At 48.7% G+C, this 16,517-nt stretch overlaps 1 protein-coding gene across 5 annotated transcripts in view; it reads right to left on the bottom strand.

Annotated features, from left to right (window-relative positions):
- The window catches only part of LOC146865683 (uncharacterized), a 32,602-nt gene extending 22,451 nt beyond the window's left edge, over positions 1-10,151 (bottom strand). For 4 of the 5 annotated variants that reach the window (XM_085632546.1, XM_085632548.1, XM_085632551.1 and 1 more), the window contains exon 1: positions 9,952-10,151. The gene's annotated coding sequence lies outside the window, so the exon portion shown is untranslated. Of the gene's footprint in view, positions 1-9,062; positions 9,247-9,951 lie in introns of those variants that run through there. The other variant, XM_085632547.1, reaches the window with a different exon arrangement.
- Positions 10,152-16,517: the final 6,366 nt, after the last annotated feature.

The raw sequence follows: 16,517 nt of genomic DNA, 5'->3' as shown, positions 1-16,517 counted from the left end.
TGTGAAGTACTCTGGGGCGGCTGTGTGTGTGCCTGGGGAAGGGCACAGGTGGGGGGGGGGGGGGGTGTATGCACTGCCAGCAACCTGCCAGGCCAGTACACAACTCTTGCATCGATCACCCTCTCTCTACCTGCCATTGCGCTCCATGCTTCTGAAAGATAAGAAAAAAAACGTGCATTTTGCGTTTCAAATGTCCGATGCTGCTGCAGGACACTTCCAAAGCCCATACACGACAGTAACCCGGTTAAGGCCCCATTCTCCTGATTTTTTTTTTAAATCTCCCACTTAGGTCTTCTGAAATGTTGGCATGTATGATATAGGCCAAAAAGAAGTCGCCGACTTTTTTTTCCAAGCGCTGAGAAAAGCATGCTGTGTTGCGGTGGCATCCGAGTACAGACCTGCAGGACGCCACGTATGCCAGAACTCCATCATTCATTCGTCACTTCCTGCTCCAAGCATGTCTCCGTCTGCACACTTTCAAAATATATTTTTTCTTTTCAGGTACTTTAATGATAATGATATCTATGCTATCCGACGCACATGCCAGAAAAGGCTAACGAAGGGTGTCCTTCATCACAAAGGGAATGTTCTCATCCCTTACGACTAAAAACACTGAAAGAGGTCCCTAATCGAAATCCAGTCGTAAGCGTTAGTGTACAACTGAATTTGCCGTTTGTGTTTACACCTGTCAGCATGCGCACAACACCCATTGGAGTCAAAGGGCTTCAGCCCCCGTGTGTGTGGCAGAGGTGGGTCTGTGCGTCTGTAAGTGATGTATGCGTTTCATGCATTATTAAGCAACTGAGAAGGCAATTAACATTCACTCACAGCGTGTTGTGGCAACTGCCTTCCACGGATCATAGAAATTAAATTACTGTTTTTCATAAATGTCTGTTTAAAACATGATAGATGTTATCATGCCACGCCAATCACATTTAACTACCTATTCATACGATTTGCAGTGTAAATAATTATCATCTTGAAATAGGCAAAATCGCCTTTCCCCGAGGCCTTCCATCAACGTGCTGTGCAGGCCTGGACAACTGAACACCTATGCACGTGTTTACAGCCACACTCCCTAAAATGGCACGCTCTAGCCGCCAGATCTGAAAGTGAAAGTACACAGATGCTGGAGGGCCAATGTCACGTTGAGTTCGTTATTCGCATTTGACTAGCGCCCAGCGGCGTAAGGGAGCTTAGGTGTCCCCCCCCACCAAACATGGAGGAGGGACACCCACCCTCCGGACCAAGTCAGAAGCTCTCAATCCAGGGGCACACCAACCATGTACAGTGCCAGAAGGGAGACGGGAGCTCGGGCCCCTCGCACCGCAGGCGCTGCTTGGACTATTGTTACGCCTGTGCTAGCGCCATCCTCCGTTTTTCAGGGAGTCGTAGCGCCCTTTCTATCTTGCGAAAGTTCCTTGAGTGAAACGTGAAAAACATCAGTGGTTTGCGCCTGTCGGTTTTTGGTGTTTGATCCCGTGATTTTAGCAGAGAGCATCTTGAATGTTTAGAATGGAACTGTTTTCTGGGCAATAATGCAAAGCGCGAACACGTTTTGTCCTGGGAGATCTTTGTAGTGTGTAATGGGGATGGGTGGGTGGTCCGAGAGACTCTTATGTTCTTTTTTTTTCCTCGAGTGGTTGGTTTTCCTTTACTTGTCCGAAGTAAATGTTCTCTATCTCTCCATCACAATCCAGGTAGGTCATTATGACGCAGCATTGCCCTCTTGAGAGAACGGTGTGTTGCTGTTATATTTATCAGAGGGTTTCCATGGTGCGTGTTTCTGTGGTAAATTACAGTGCTATTACTTTGCCGACTGCAGTGTTTATGCCAAATAGATGGCATTGTGCACCTGCTGATAGAAGGGTTCTGTCACGCAGGTGCTGCTGCCCGAGGATCAAGTACTGTGCGCCTTTCTCTGAAATGATGACTCACAACTACATTAGTGCGTGGAAATTGCTGTTGGGAGTCTGTCGAAAGTGCAGTTGTTGAATGTTGACGATATTCTGAGTTTGTGCTATGAGGACCAGGCGCGCAACACCCATTGGACTCAGGGCTTCAGCCCCCCCCCGTCCAGTGGCGTAACGAAACTTGAGGGGGCCCCCCTGCAAGGCACTGGGAGGGGGCCCCTGCTCCGTATTTAATCAGCAGCTCTCGGCCAGAGTACTGTGCTGAGGGGGCCCCCTAGAGCTCAGGCCCCCCACGCACCGCAGGGGTTGCGGGGGCCTGTGTTACGCCACTGTTCAACTGCATCAGAGTGGCCCAACCGGACTAGCTGTCACTCTGCCACTTTTACAAAATGACAGCAAATTAACTAGAAAGTTTCAATCCACTGCCTCGGCGCTGTTTGCTGGAGAATCATCAGAAGCAACCATTGTACAACGTTACTCTCTTCTTTGCCCCTCAATGGTGTCTAGTGCTGCCACTCTCGCTGCCAAACCCTGCCTGTGTCCCATGTCTCCCCCAATGTCCTGTTCTGCCTCTGACTGTTAAGCTCCTTGCTCTAAGCTTCTTGCTCTTGCCTCTCACCCCTGCCTGTCTCCTGTTCTGCCCCTGCTTGTCAGAGTCCAGCCTTCCTCTGATGTAGCTCAATTTTGTCTGTTCCCCCTAATTTTGCCTCGCAAATGTCTACAGTTGTGGAGTTGTATGACCTCAACATGATCAAAATGTGGGAAAGCAGTTATTAATCTCAAGATACAACTGTCAAATTCACAGCAAGAGATAGCAGTTGAAATGCAGTCTGGCTTCCTCTCTTTGAACCATTCATCTATAAGTACTGCCAGTGCATTCCTGTCTTCCCCACCCTCAGAGGTTCCTGTTCAAGCATCCTCAGAACCGTTCACTGCAAAGTGCCCGCAAAACTGCTGTGGGAGCAATGCATGGGGAGCACTAGTACATTTAATCTACACATACTGTTCAAGCAGCTGGCACTCATAATCCACCTAAGAGAATACCTACGCCCACTGGTGTTAGGAAACTGGCACCCCTGTGGACCTCTCAAAAAATCCGTAGTGTCACAAGCAATTACAAGACTTTTTGGTGGCCCATCTCCTTCTGGAATCTGAAGATCTAACACTCAAATTGTCCTTGATCCAGGGCAGAACATCGTCCTTACCTAGAGCAACACCAGTTTGGTTACAGTGATCAGGCTCTTAAAGGGTCATCGCGTGTACAGAAAAAAACAGTTCTCTTTATCCAGTCCCGCATGTCTAAAAATAACCAACAATAGGCATTTCAGAATGTACTTTTGTTTGATGATGTCTGTTTGGGTATTTAGACCTATCATGCCATCATTTACAGAATGGCCTCTAACATTCTACCTCTTCAGCCACATTCTATTACCAAAACTTCAAGGACTGGGCCACTCAAACTACTGCGCCAACTCTCCAATATATAAGATCGTTTGGAAGTGATTGAGAACAGCCAGTAAATCATGCCTAGATAAAGGTATAATTGTTCCAACCTTTACTGAAACATTTGCTTGGACAATCAAGTTGTTCTGAAATCCTGTGGGTCACAACATCTGAAACCCGAAAGTGAGACAGGGTCAGCAATCTCATGTTTGCAACCATTAACAAATATCGCAGAAAAACAAATATTGTGCCATAACCACTTTAAAACAAATACCATCAATAGCTTTGGGGTGTACAGACATTTTACTCACTATTTACTTAATACTTGGACTATAAACAGCTGACTGACTACAAGTGAAATGTAAAAGTAGTTCTATTCATGTAGTTTGCAAAGTCTGTGGATCAGAATGGGTGGAGGTTGTCACCTCTATAGCAGTTGTGAAGATGACTTCTTGTGATTTCTTGGGATGGCTGGTCCAAGTGGACATGAAGGTGCCACCTCTATATTATTTTTTTAACAGGCACTTAGAGGGTCAGGTGTAGGGCTGACTCTACAGCGCACCCCCAGACATTCAGAATGACAGCGAAAAATATGTGTAGTGGTGTCTCCTCTTGGATCTGAGGGCACTAAACAAGTTCTAAAGAAGCAAGGCTTCGGGGTGAGCTCTTGCCTGGACATTCTTCTGTCAATCGTTCGTCTGGAATAATTATATCACCAGATCTACAGGATGCTTATTTTCTCCTGGCCATACACGAATGGCATCAAAAGTACCTGCGATTTATGGTGGTTGGTCGGCACTACCAATTCAAAGTAGTTGCATTTGGCTGTGAACAGGAGCAGATACATGAGTTGGGACTGCACTGTAAAATTCTCTAACAAGTTGTGAACGTTTAACTAACCCTATACGAGGTCTGTGAGTCAAGTATATAGAGACAGACACTTGCATAAATGTGGTGAGCAGCATACAGAGAAGAGACCTTCATGGACCAGTGTAAGAAGCATATTGTTACAAAACATTCATGAACAGGATTTGGGAGAGGGTTTTTCATGCACCAATCATGGACTGTTGATTTCATGAAAATGTGTCTGCCTGTGAATATAATAATATATTTGACAGTTTATTAGGGAAAGGTTTTGGATGATGTAGGCAAAAGGAGGACAGGAGAGTGCAGTGTTCCTTGTGGTCCTGCACACCCTACATTCAAGGTAACAAGCTATGGTCAGTGCTTTAAATGCGCTGGTACTCACCAGTACTGAGTACTGGCCCTTTTCAATTTCCTCCCTTATTGTACAGGAACTTCTCCTTGGCCAAAGAGAGTACCCGTACCAATGATGTTTAAACAAGGGCCGGGCCAGGTTCAAGTCACATTGCGATGCAATTCTGATGATGTGGCTGTCACAGCCTGAGTGTCAGTGAGCTAGGCCCCGGCTGAATTATCTACCAATGGCTCATTTCATATGGTGAAAGGATGGGCCTTGCATCACACTGTGGTTAACAGCCCAGGGACCAATCAAACCCCATGGTGTTAATCAACCTATACAAGTGATGTAGGGTGTGCCATCTTCTTTGCTCCTGGGCACACAGGATATACTACAAAGGAATGTTAGTTGGCCGAGAGCTTTTGTGCCTCTGTGCTGAATGCTGTGAGCATGTGGGAGTGTGCGTCTGTCTGTGCGCATGTGGGAGTGCCAGTGTTGGTGTACAAGTATTCAAGTGTATTGTGCCTGCTTTCCACCCCTGGTAATATTCTGAGAAAGTTTGAGAACATCGCAGCACTCAGTACCAGCCTCAGAATACAGAAGCACAGCATGTCAGAGTGCATACACTCACCAAGGTCTGCTGTTAGCATAAGGCCTTCATCTGCGGGATCTTGCCATTAATAGCCATCCATAGTGTTAAGGAGCAGGTTAAATATTCCAGGGCCTCCTCCACTCCATACCACCATATCAAGGGGGCAGTGGAGGGAAGGGAGAGGGGATGAACGTAGGTAACAAAATTGCAGGGGTTTGAGAGCAGAACAGTCATTCCAAACCATCGGGCAGTGCACTCCCTGGGCAGAGCAAGAAAAACAACTGCTCAGGGGCCCATCCGCATCCACGCAGGCTTCATACACTGGACACATCAGCAGGAGCATCGAGCCAGGGGAGGGTAAAATCTACCACTGACTCTGAGTGATCTAACAAAAGCTTCACAACCCCATGTGTCCACCTCCTGACCATAGCTCTCCTACTCCTTGTGTGTGCCTGCCTCAGTCACTGCCTCTGGGGGTGACCTGAGCAGTGCACATTCACTGCTGTGATTTAACTCCTAAGTGAGTCACTTACTCTGGGTGACCTGAGGAAAGACAGCTCACTATCCTGTGTCCAGCTCTTGGCTCTGACACTGAGACTGTGTTTACCTGTCGAAGATCATTCACCATCCTGAGTATCCAACTCTCGACTCAAACACTGACTCCTTGTGTGACCCTACGATTACTTACTTACCACCAACATGCGCCTGACTCAGCCACTGACTCCTAACAGGTATTACACCCTACCACTTTCAAAGATCACCAGGCGCTGTGGATGCACACCTCGAAAATCTCAATCCCACTCAATGCCATCATCTTGGCCATGCTCTAAGCCCTGCCCCCAAACCTTACCCGTACGCTCCCCCCACATTCTCCTCTGTGATGCCCTTGTGTGCTCATACTACTCCACATTGCCATTTCACCCATATGCTGCTCGCCTTACCACCCCGTTGTGTTCTCTCTCATCCATGTGCTCCCACATGTTCCTCTTTCGCTCCATTTGCTTCCCCTGCCATTGGTGCTCCTTCTCTACGCCCTCTGTGTTGCTTCACGCAACGAAGTTGCTTTGCACACCCCTTCCTGTTGCTCCCCCTCAGTGTTGCTCTGTCCTTGTTCCTCCCTGCACCCAATTAATTCCCTTTCCCCTGTGTAGCTTACCCTACCCATGCTACTTTTTTTTGGTTTACAGATCCAACTCGGTCCGGCAAACTAAAAAAAGCGAAAGCAACATTTTCTAGGTGTGTGCCTACAAAAAAACATGGCTGGGCTGGGTGTTGCTTTTTTCTCTTTTTAAAAAGACATGCTATATAGCTTCAGGTATTATGTACATCATGGCTAGAACCATTGATTAAGGTTCTCATAGGCAATACCTATTGGATTTGCCAATATTTGTTTAGATATTGCCTTTACTGTGCTTCTTGCTGATCACTCACTAATTTCTGCTCTAGGCAAACAAGTCCCGAATGGTCCAGGATGGCAAGGTAGCCCTGGCAGGCTGGCTGAAGACGCGGTTGGAGTGATGAGCAGGGAATAGTGACAATGATGGCAGGGGAGTGGTTCTGCTCTCCTAAGGCAACTTTCTTCGTAGTATACCCAGTGTGAGACCCACTCATCAACATTCATCTGCACATCTGGGTGGGAATCTCTATACCTATGCCTGCTCAGTACCACAAAGTTTAAACAACATACCTCAGAATTGACAATCAAGTAAAGTAACCAGCTAAGCAGACGATGATCATCAAAATATACAATAAAGGGACCTATAGAGCTACCAGATTACTGAAAACCATAAACTGTGCGCCTCTGTCTCACAATTCTTCATCCATCACACTGTTAAGGGCTGCGTTCCATACACGATAACAGTACCTCATGCACGACACTGAAACACTTCCTACATAGGATCAAAGCAAAGACAACATATTTCCAGCCACACACCCCACATGGTGTATCATGCTACTCTTCTAGACAAGTGCTTTAGCACCCGACATAAGGGTAGTAAGCGCTATATAAACATTGCAAATCTATACTAAACTCTTCTGGGTGCACTAATGCAAGTTTCTTCCCAAGTATGACTGAATTCAGGTTGCCTGCTGTCATTGGGCCGCTCAGGAATCACCAACCACCTGCACCATAAGCAAACATTGAGATAAGAAAATTCTGCTTTCATGGAACAAGGTTTCTTTTTCTCAAGTCGGAAGACAAATCAGTAAAAGAGGTGAGAGCAGAGTGGCGAAGAGACTTGTATGCGCCACTGAGGCTATGACGTACCTAGCCTTACCTACTAGGACCGGTAGATCTGCCGGGGATACAGCATTACTGCGCAGTAATATCCAGAGTGGTTTTATCGACTGCCTCCGTTTTCTTTGTAAGAATGGGAAATAATATGCCGTTTCTGCATTCCTGGCTGATAGAAGCACACAGTATGCCACTGTATGCTTTGCTTTTCTCAAACAAATTCCTCAGAGTGTTACCTGAGGAGAATTTTTGCAGGAACGCAAGCACAATATCGCCTAACCTCAGAAAACAGAATCAAGCGCCACAAACACCGATTCTGCTCACCTTCAGCTTTGTTGCTGTACTTAGAATGAGACGGCTGGAGTGGGATGATTTTTAGTGGAAGACTTTAGAACTAGCTGTTATGATACATGTTGGAGTGAGTAAAAATTTAAAGTAAAATCCGTATTTTTTTTTTTTATTAAAAAGGGTAGTGAATTCACGACGCACGTGCCGATGACAAATCGAGACATGGGCGGGAAAAGACCAAGACAAAAAAGTGCAGTTGCGGAAATAAACCTGTGGAATTTTAAACGATAATTTTATTGATTTTAAGCCTTCAAATATGTGCAAGTGTGTACTATATCAGGCGCCGCTTCATCTATCTGCCGCCTTTGACATGTGCCTCATTCTAATAATCTCTCCACACTTTAAACTTGGAGTTTGCAATTGTGTGCGCACATGTCTCCGCTCTTGTCTTACATCTAGAACTTAATTGGCCTCTTTCCCCTCCTTTTCACTTGGACTCTTCTACAATTGCTTGCTAGGCCTGGCCTGCTGCGCTCCTTCCAGAGCCCCAATTTATTCAATCTCTGTCTGTCTTCACTCTAAATGCTGCAGTTGCCCACAATGTATATGCATTTCAGTCAAACAGATATTGCAGATTTAAAAAGTCCACGTTCAGCGCAGTGCTCCCACGGAGCCCAATCCACACTTTATTGTAAGTCATGAACAGTGCTTCAATAATGAACTCTGAACTGACTTAATGTTTCTTAGAATAAACTTTCAACAAACTACACTATTCGACAATAAACGCCTACACACCCTGATAAGTTGTCCTATTGCTTGTAACTTTCCCCTTCAGGAAGATTAGTTTTTTCTACAAGTTAAGGCGAGCTTTCTATTGTTTCTGCGGGGATAGTTGCTGATGGGCCCGGGGCCTAAGCTAAATGGCCTCCTTCTCTTTCCAAGACGGAACGTCACAAAGTCAAAGGTGATAAAAAAAAGCACTTGCATAACTGAGAGGTGAAGGGGGCAACCGTCACAAAGTCAGAGGTGACGAAAATCCGTTGCATGACAGAGAGGTGAAGGGGGCAACAGTCACAAAGTCAGAGGTGACGAAAATCCGTTGCATGACAGAGAGGTGAAGGGGGCAACCGTCACAAAGTCAGAGGTGACGAAAATCCGTTGCATGACAGAGAGGTGAAGGGGGCAACCGTCACAAAGTCAGAGGTGACGAAAATCCGTTGCATGACAGAGAGGTGGATGTTTTACTTGTATTGCCGGCAGGGCCCCACCATGAAGCCCTACCTGATTCCAAAATATCCGATTACCACCCCGGCACCCACTGTGATTCCCACCGACAGTCCTCACCACCATCCACGGACCACTCCTGTCTACTAGGCTCTGACGCAGACTCACCTGACCGGAGGAGAGGGCTGGGCGGGCCTCGCCTGCAGCTTCGGAGGTAGGTGCGAGCGGCTGGGCAGGCAGCAGAAGGCAGGGCAAGGTTAGGCAGGCAGGGGGGGGGCTAGTAATACATTAATTTGAATAATGGTAGGTCGTAATAAATTAATTTAAATAATGGCAGGTCGGACAGTCCTTCTCAGTCTGTAGCATAGGAGCTAGAATGGGTCCTGGGATGCCACGCTCCTACGCACTTTGAAATTGCGCATGCTCAATGCGCAAGACAACTTCAATCAGGGCATTTGTCACCAGCCCTGCCCCACCCACGTGGCCGCACGCACCCACCCTGACCCACCATTTAATAGAAAGAGCCTCAGAGGCCCGGCCGGGCCCACGCACCATTTAATTAATTAAGAGGCTCAGAGGCCCGTCCGGGGCCCAGGCGTGTGTCCCGTCACCGTGCGCACCATTCAATTTAACAAGAGTCCGGGCATGCGTGCGCACTGCGCACCATTTTATTCATGATGAAGTGAGGGGGCCCCTGGAGCGCGGGGGCCCCCCGCAACGCGGGGGCTGCGGGGGCCTGTGTTACGCCCCTGCCCCCGTCGTGTGTGGCAGCCCGGGATATGAGAGCTTCCCGGCACACACACAGCCGCGCCCGAGCACTTCACAGGTCTTTAAAAAGACCATTTGCATGTTAATGAGGCCTCGCTGTTGTTTCAGCCCTTCCAAGAGCCCCAGCAGCTCCACTCTGCCTATTGCTTAAATATTCAGCTCCGCCCTCCCCCGTAAATCAGCTCCACTGTGCCTATTGCTTAAAGTTTCAGCCCCCCTCGAAAAATTTTCTTAGCTTTCCCACCCTAAAATTTGGCTCTAGTTGCGCCTCTGCTCTGTGTCTACATACCCGTTGCTTGCAGTCCGAATTTCTGTTCTTGCTGCTGTGACGGAGCACCGGGGCTGCAGGGCTCTGAAGTCTGGGAGGGGCTGGGTTTGTTGAGTGGAGTGGCTGTTGGGCACTGGCACGCAGTTGATCAGTGCCAATTTCGAGCAAAAGCCTCTGCACAATTAGGGAGGCCTACCAAAGGAAACACGTGCTGCGTGCACAAAGAAGTACTGCAAAGAATTATGGGAAGGAGTGCAAGGGTGGGGGCAGGACCACAAGTGAGCTCTGCAACTTGCATTGAAGTCCACTGTGATTGGCTGTCAGTGTCATGTGCTTTTCAGTACATGTTATACACACAGCTCACCATATCCAATTCATTCACGTCCTTATCCAGTTCATTCAGTACTCTATGCAACTCAATGTGATTCATATCCAATTTCAGTGATGCCCATATTAATTTTAACAACAGTATTATTTGCTTCATTGATAGTTATATAAATTTCAAGATTTGACATATTTAAACCATTTGTAACGAAAATGTTTCAATTCATTTTTAAATTAGCTTTTGTGTTATATCAACTGTATGCAAAACAGCACTCTTTCCTGCAGTAAATGACAGCACCTTAACACATGGGGCAGCATGTCATTTAATACATTAACAGTCCAGCAGGATCCTTCTTTTCCCAGAACATCTTTTTCACACATAAGGATGGCACCTCCAAAGCACAAAGGCATTAATCAAAGCTGTAATGGGGCCAAGATGGCGCTTCGGGTACTATTACATTTAGAGCTTTTGTCCAGGAATCAATGTGTATGTACATTCCCATCACGCAATCATCCCTCCCACATTCTGCATGTTGGGCCACATTTTTAATGGATTTCGATGACATTGATTTCATGATTTAACAAGTAAGCTTGCAATGGGCCCCACATGTTGTTGGGTTGGACACAATGGAGAATAGTGGAAGAGTAGAGTTCCAGTTGGTCATTGTAGTGTATCATATCATGCTACCAGGTCCTCAAAGTAGGTATGTGATCCCTACCCATCATACATGACACACGCCTCTTTGCCAACAGTAGTGCCATCAATGTGAACCGTCACACGGCGTGACCTTAGTATAGCTCCGAGAACATGAAATACTTTGCCCCAGTAGCTAGCAAGCAGTGGGCATGCTCAGTTCAGGTGCAGGAAGCCCACTTATAGTGCGTTACACCTTACACACCTGGAGTGGCCTGTAATTTGTGAGTGATCAGTTTGAGGAGAGTATGGTATGTCCGGTGTAAATATGCCGACGGAGATAGCTCCTCAATTTTGCTACAACATTAAGGCCACTCCTTATCCGTAATTAGATCTGCCAGGTCCACATCCCACAGCACCTTGGTACTAGGCCTTAGTGTTGAGAGCTCGGCCTGTATGGAGGAGTAGAGCTTGGTTACCAGTTGTCTAGCCGTCTGTGCATTTAAGACAGGGGCGCAACTAGACCCAAACTGTGGGGGAGCTAAGACTCCCAGCCAGGGCCAGCTCGAGAACTGGTGGCACCAGTTACCACAGGCTTTTTTGGTGATCTCCGCTCTTATAACATCCTTCTCAAAGTATTCCCTCACTACCACTCTCCAATACTGCACTACATCTTTCATTAGCCTTTCTCTGATGTACATTTCATTTTTTTATAGTGTAACTCACAGTTCACTCACACTCAGTTGTGTGACCTGCATGGTACGCATTCTTTGCAACAGGCACATTAACCCTCTGCGCTACTTTGCAGTGAGTCAAAACAGCCACTAGACAAAAAATTCAGCGCCCCCACCAGAGTCAACGCCAGGTGCAGCTGCATTAGTCCCTTCACCCTAACAGCAGTCCTGACCCCAGCAATTGGGCAGGACAAGCATTTCCAGAAATGGGGTCAGAGCTAACCTCTTAGCCATTATATGAGGGAAAAGATCTATGTTACTGGTGAGGTGTGATACTTCCCCCAAATTCCAGCAAGCAAAAACAAGTTAACAGATTTCTTGTAGATGATTTAAGGGAGAGTAGATTTCTGGTCTGAGAATGTTTTTGAAAGGTTTGGGATAAAATTTGCTAAAACACCACAGACCCTTATAGGGCATCCATGAAATATTCCAGTACTTTCATGGTGCAACAGGGAAACCTGGCCTTTCCTCATAGCAGACCACATTTTTTTCAAATGTCTTAAGTCAGAAATGACTTCCACTATACCAAGGTCATCATTATTTCATGGGTGAACCCCTTATGCCAAGGAGTACTTTCAATATGACAGTGACAGAATTTCATGTCATGTCAGGGGTACCCAATATGCTAAGAATCACATGCATCATGTGTGGCGGCGTGTTTTCTGTGTCCCAGCCGTTGGGTATGACTGGGCAATTGGCTTTCTCAGTTAGACAGTTCAAGTCCCCTCAGCCAATGATGGTGTCTTCATAGAAGCATATCAGGGCCTGCAGTTTGCCATAGGTAACACATCCCATCCATATGCTGTTAGTGCCCTTGTCAATAAGGCAAGAATAATCTCCGGAAGCACACTTGCACACATAAGACATATACACTCACAGACTCTCTCACACACACATTCTCATTATATGTCTTGCACTCTCTCCTACATAAGTACTCCGTCACACTCACACACAGACACACTGCCACTCACACTTCCATTAGTCAATCTGCTTTTATTGTGTTAGATTAGCTTGCTCGGCTGCTTCTGCTATACCTGCCTTTCCTTTAAGTGAAGCTTAATAAAAACATATTCTGTACACGCTATCCAAAAATGATAATATATTGCCTTGTCAATTTTTGGTACAAGTATGATGTGAATAAAAAGTGCACTTCCTTAAAATAGCTGTACAGGACTTATATTTGGTTTCACGTGTGGATCAAACAGTTACAGTATTGGAAAATAACTAATCTACATACAACATGTAATATCACAGCATCCAACTGATCTAATAAAATGCTTGAATTCTTCAGCAACCATGGATTTTATAATGTAACACTTTGCATTTTGGGTTTTTGAGACCCAACTTACAATGTAAAGAAACACCACATGTCCCAGAATGAAGCATTGTGGTGAATGGAAAACTAGGAATGGCTGAAGATGTCTCACAATCCTTAATCACACCTCAAAGCCTCCCATTGTAGGGCTGAGGCTTTGGATATGGTGCTGGATTGAGGATTGTGTGCCAAACCTTGTACCTCCCACATTCTCAGTCCGCTCTCCCCTCTTGCACCAGCCCCGTTGTTGCGGATGGAATTTAGTAGGCATTTACTACTTTGGAAAGAGCAGGTATTCTGTGGGTGCCTTTATAGAAATATGTTTATATTCTTGAGAGTTGTGTCATTTTCATATGTGCAGGATAAGAGGTATGATCATTTAAGTGCTTGGTGATGGTGAATAGTATGAAGGAGTGCAGCGTGAGTGGTGCGAGTGTAGGGTAAGAAATGTGCCAATGCGAGGGTTGGGTGAGCTAAATGCAATGTTAGAGGAGGGCCCATGTGAGTGTCGGGTGAGAGGAGTGCGTGCAGAGTGAGAGAAGTGAATGCAGGGTGGTATGAGCAGTTTAAATGCAGGGTGAGTGGTGTACCTGTGTGTGGTTCAGGGTGAGCGGTGAAAATGAAGGGTGGTCTGTGAGAGTGACGGGTAAGTGCATGGTGAGAGGAGTTACTGCAGAGTGAGTGGTGTGTGCAGGCAGGATGAACAGATTGCCTATATGGAATGCAGGCTGAGAGGTTTGTCTGTGTGAGTGCAGGATGCGAAGAGGAAGTGCAGGTGAGTGGTGTGAGTGCAGAGTGAGTGCTGTGCTTATTTGCATGGTGTGAGTGTAGGGTGACGGCTGTGCCCATGTGAGTGAATGGTGAGCTGCCTGAATGAAAGGAGTACCTATCAGTGCACAGTGAGCGATGTGAATCAATCAATCAATCATGGAATTTATATCGCGCACTACTCACCCGGAAGGGTCTCAAGGTGCTTGGGGGAGGGGGTCTGCTACTGCTCGAACAGCCAGGTCTTGAGCTGTTTCCTGAAGGCGAGGTGGTCCTGGGTCAGCCGCAGGTGGACGGGCAGGGAGTTCCATGTCTTAGCCGCCAGGTAGGAGAAGGATCTTCCTCCGGCGGTGGCTCTCTGGATGCGAGGGACGACGGCGAGGGCGAGGTTCGCGGATCGTAGCTGTCGGGTGGGCGTGTAGAAGGTCAGGCGGTCGTTGAGGTACCTTGGGCCCAGGTCGTGGAGGGATTTGTGTGCGTGGGTGAGGAGTCTGAACGTGATCCTCTTGTTGACAGGGAGCCAGTGCAGGTCTCTCAGGTGGCTCGAGATGTGGCTGCGTCGGGGGGCGTCCAGGATGAGACGGGCGGAGGCGTTCTGGATACGCTGAAGTCTTTTCTGAAGCTTGGCTGTTGTACCGGCGTAGAGGGTGTTTCCGTAGTCTAGTCTGCTGGTGACGAGGGCCTGGGTGACAGTCTTCCTGGTCTCGGTCGGGATCCATCGGAAGATCTTGCGGAGCATGCGGAGGTTGTGGAAGCAAGATGAGGAGACGGCGTTGACTTGTCTGGTCATCGATAGGGAGGAGTCCAGGCTGACGCCCAAGTTGCGTGCGTGGTCCGTTGGCTTGGGTGCGGTGCCCAGGGCCGGGGGCCACCAGGAGTCGTCCCATGCGGAGGGCGACGGTCCCAGGATGAGGACTTCTGTCTTGTCCGTGTATAACTTCAGGCGGCTGATGTTCATCCATTCGGCGACATCTTTCATCCCTTCGTGTAGGCCGGCTTTGGCGGTGTCGGGGTCTCTGGTGAGGGAGAGAATCAGCTGGGTGTCATCGGCATAGGAAATGATGTTGAGGTTGTGTTGGCGTGCGATGGCAGCGAGGGGTTTCATGTAGATGTTGAAGAGAGTAGGGCTGAGCGACGATCCTTGCGGGACGCCGCAGATGACTTCGGTGGCCTCAGAGCGGAACGGAGGGAGGCGTACTCTCTGTGTTCTGCCGGAGAGGTATGAGATGATCCATTCCAGAGCATTCCCCTGGATGCCGGTGTCGTTGAGGCGTTGGACTAGGGTGCGGTGGCAGACAGTGTCAAATGCTGCGGAGAGGTCAAGGAGGATGAGTGCCGCAGTTTCACCTTTGTCGAGCAGGGCTCGGATGTCGTCGGTGGCTGCGATGAGGGCGGTCTCGGTGCTGTGGTTGGCTCTGAATCCGGATTGCGATGGGTCGAGGGATCCGTTCGTCTCGAGGAAGGCGGCCAGCTGCTTGTTGACGACCTTCTCGATGACTTTGGCAGGGAAGGGAAGGAGCGAGATGGGGCGGAAGTTCTTGAGGTCGGTCGGGTCCGCTGTTGGTTTCTTCAGTAGTGCGCTGAGCTCGGCGTGCTTCCAGCTCTCCGGGAAGGTGGCTGTGTCGAAGGAGGCGTTGATGATGTCTCGGAGGTGGGGTGCGATGGTAGAGGCGGCCTTGTTGAAGTCATGGTGGGGGCATGGGTCGGTCGGAGATCCAGAGTGGATGGTGTTCATCATGCGTGTCGTGTCTTCGGGGGTCACTTCGGTCCATGTCTGGAGGATAGTGGCGGGGTGCGTAGGTTCGGTCGATGGGTGCGGGGGTGGAACGCCGAAGCTGTCGTGGATGACGGCGATCTTGCGGTGGAAGTACGAGGCAAGGGAGTCGCAGAGGTCCTGCAAGGGAGTGATGTCGTTGTTGCCGGTGCTGGGGTTGGAGAACTCCTTGACGATGTTGAAGAGCTCCTTGCTGTCATGGGCGTTCTTGTACAGTCGTTCCTTCAAAGATTTCTTCTTGGTGGTGCGGGTGAGCTGGTGATGTCTGCGGGTGGCGAGTTTGAGGGCGGTCATGTTGTCGGTGGTCTTGTAGAGGAGCCAGGCCTTCTCGAGGGTGCGGCAGGCCTTCTTGGAATCCTTGAGTTCGTCGGTGAACCAGGGGGCCTTCTTGCTTCTGGGCCTGGTGAGTGGGTTCTTCAGTGGGGCGAGGTCGTTGGCACAGGAGGTCAGCCACTGCGTGAGGTCGAGGGCTGCTGTGTTAGGGTCCGTTGTCCTGACCGGTGGGTTCTGGCTGAGGGAGGTGGTGAGCTGGTCGACGGTGATCTTGCTCCAGTTTCTGTGGGGAACCTGCTTCGGGTGGTGGTGGACCGTGTTCTTCTTGAAGCTGAAGTGGACGCAGCTGTGGTCAGTCCAGTGGAGTCCGGTGCAGTGGCTGAAGGTGACGTGCTTGCTGGATGAGAAGAGGGGGTCGAGCGTGTGGCCGGCGTAGTGGGTGGGGGTGTTGACCAGTTGCTGGAGTCCGAGGTTGGCGAGGTTGTCCAGCAGGGTGGTCGTGTTGCGGTCGTTGTTGTTCTCCAGGTGGAAGTTGAGGTCCCCGAGGAGGATGTAGTCGGCGGAGGGGAGGGCGTGAGGGCTGATGAAGTGTGTGATGTCTTCGCAGAACTGTGCGCGTGGTCCCGGGGGTCTGTAGATGAGGGTGCCTCTGAGGGTCGTCTTGGGGTCGGTGTGGATCTGGAAGTGCAGGTATTCGGCGGTGTTGAATGCGTCGGTGGAGTCAGTCGAGATGCGAATGGTGCTTTTGTGAGCGATGGCGATGCC

Source organism: Triturus cristatus, chromosome 2_1, assembly GCF_964204655.1.
Source record: "Triturus cristatus chromosome 2_1, aTriCri1.1, whole genome shotgun sequence".
NCBI classification, from domain to species: Eukaryota; Metazoa; Chordata; class Amphibia; order Caudata; family Salamandridae; genus Triturus; species Triturus cristatus.
Note: the sequence above shows the minus strand (reverse complement) of the source record. Positions and strands in the feature narration are given on the sequence as shown.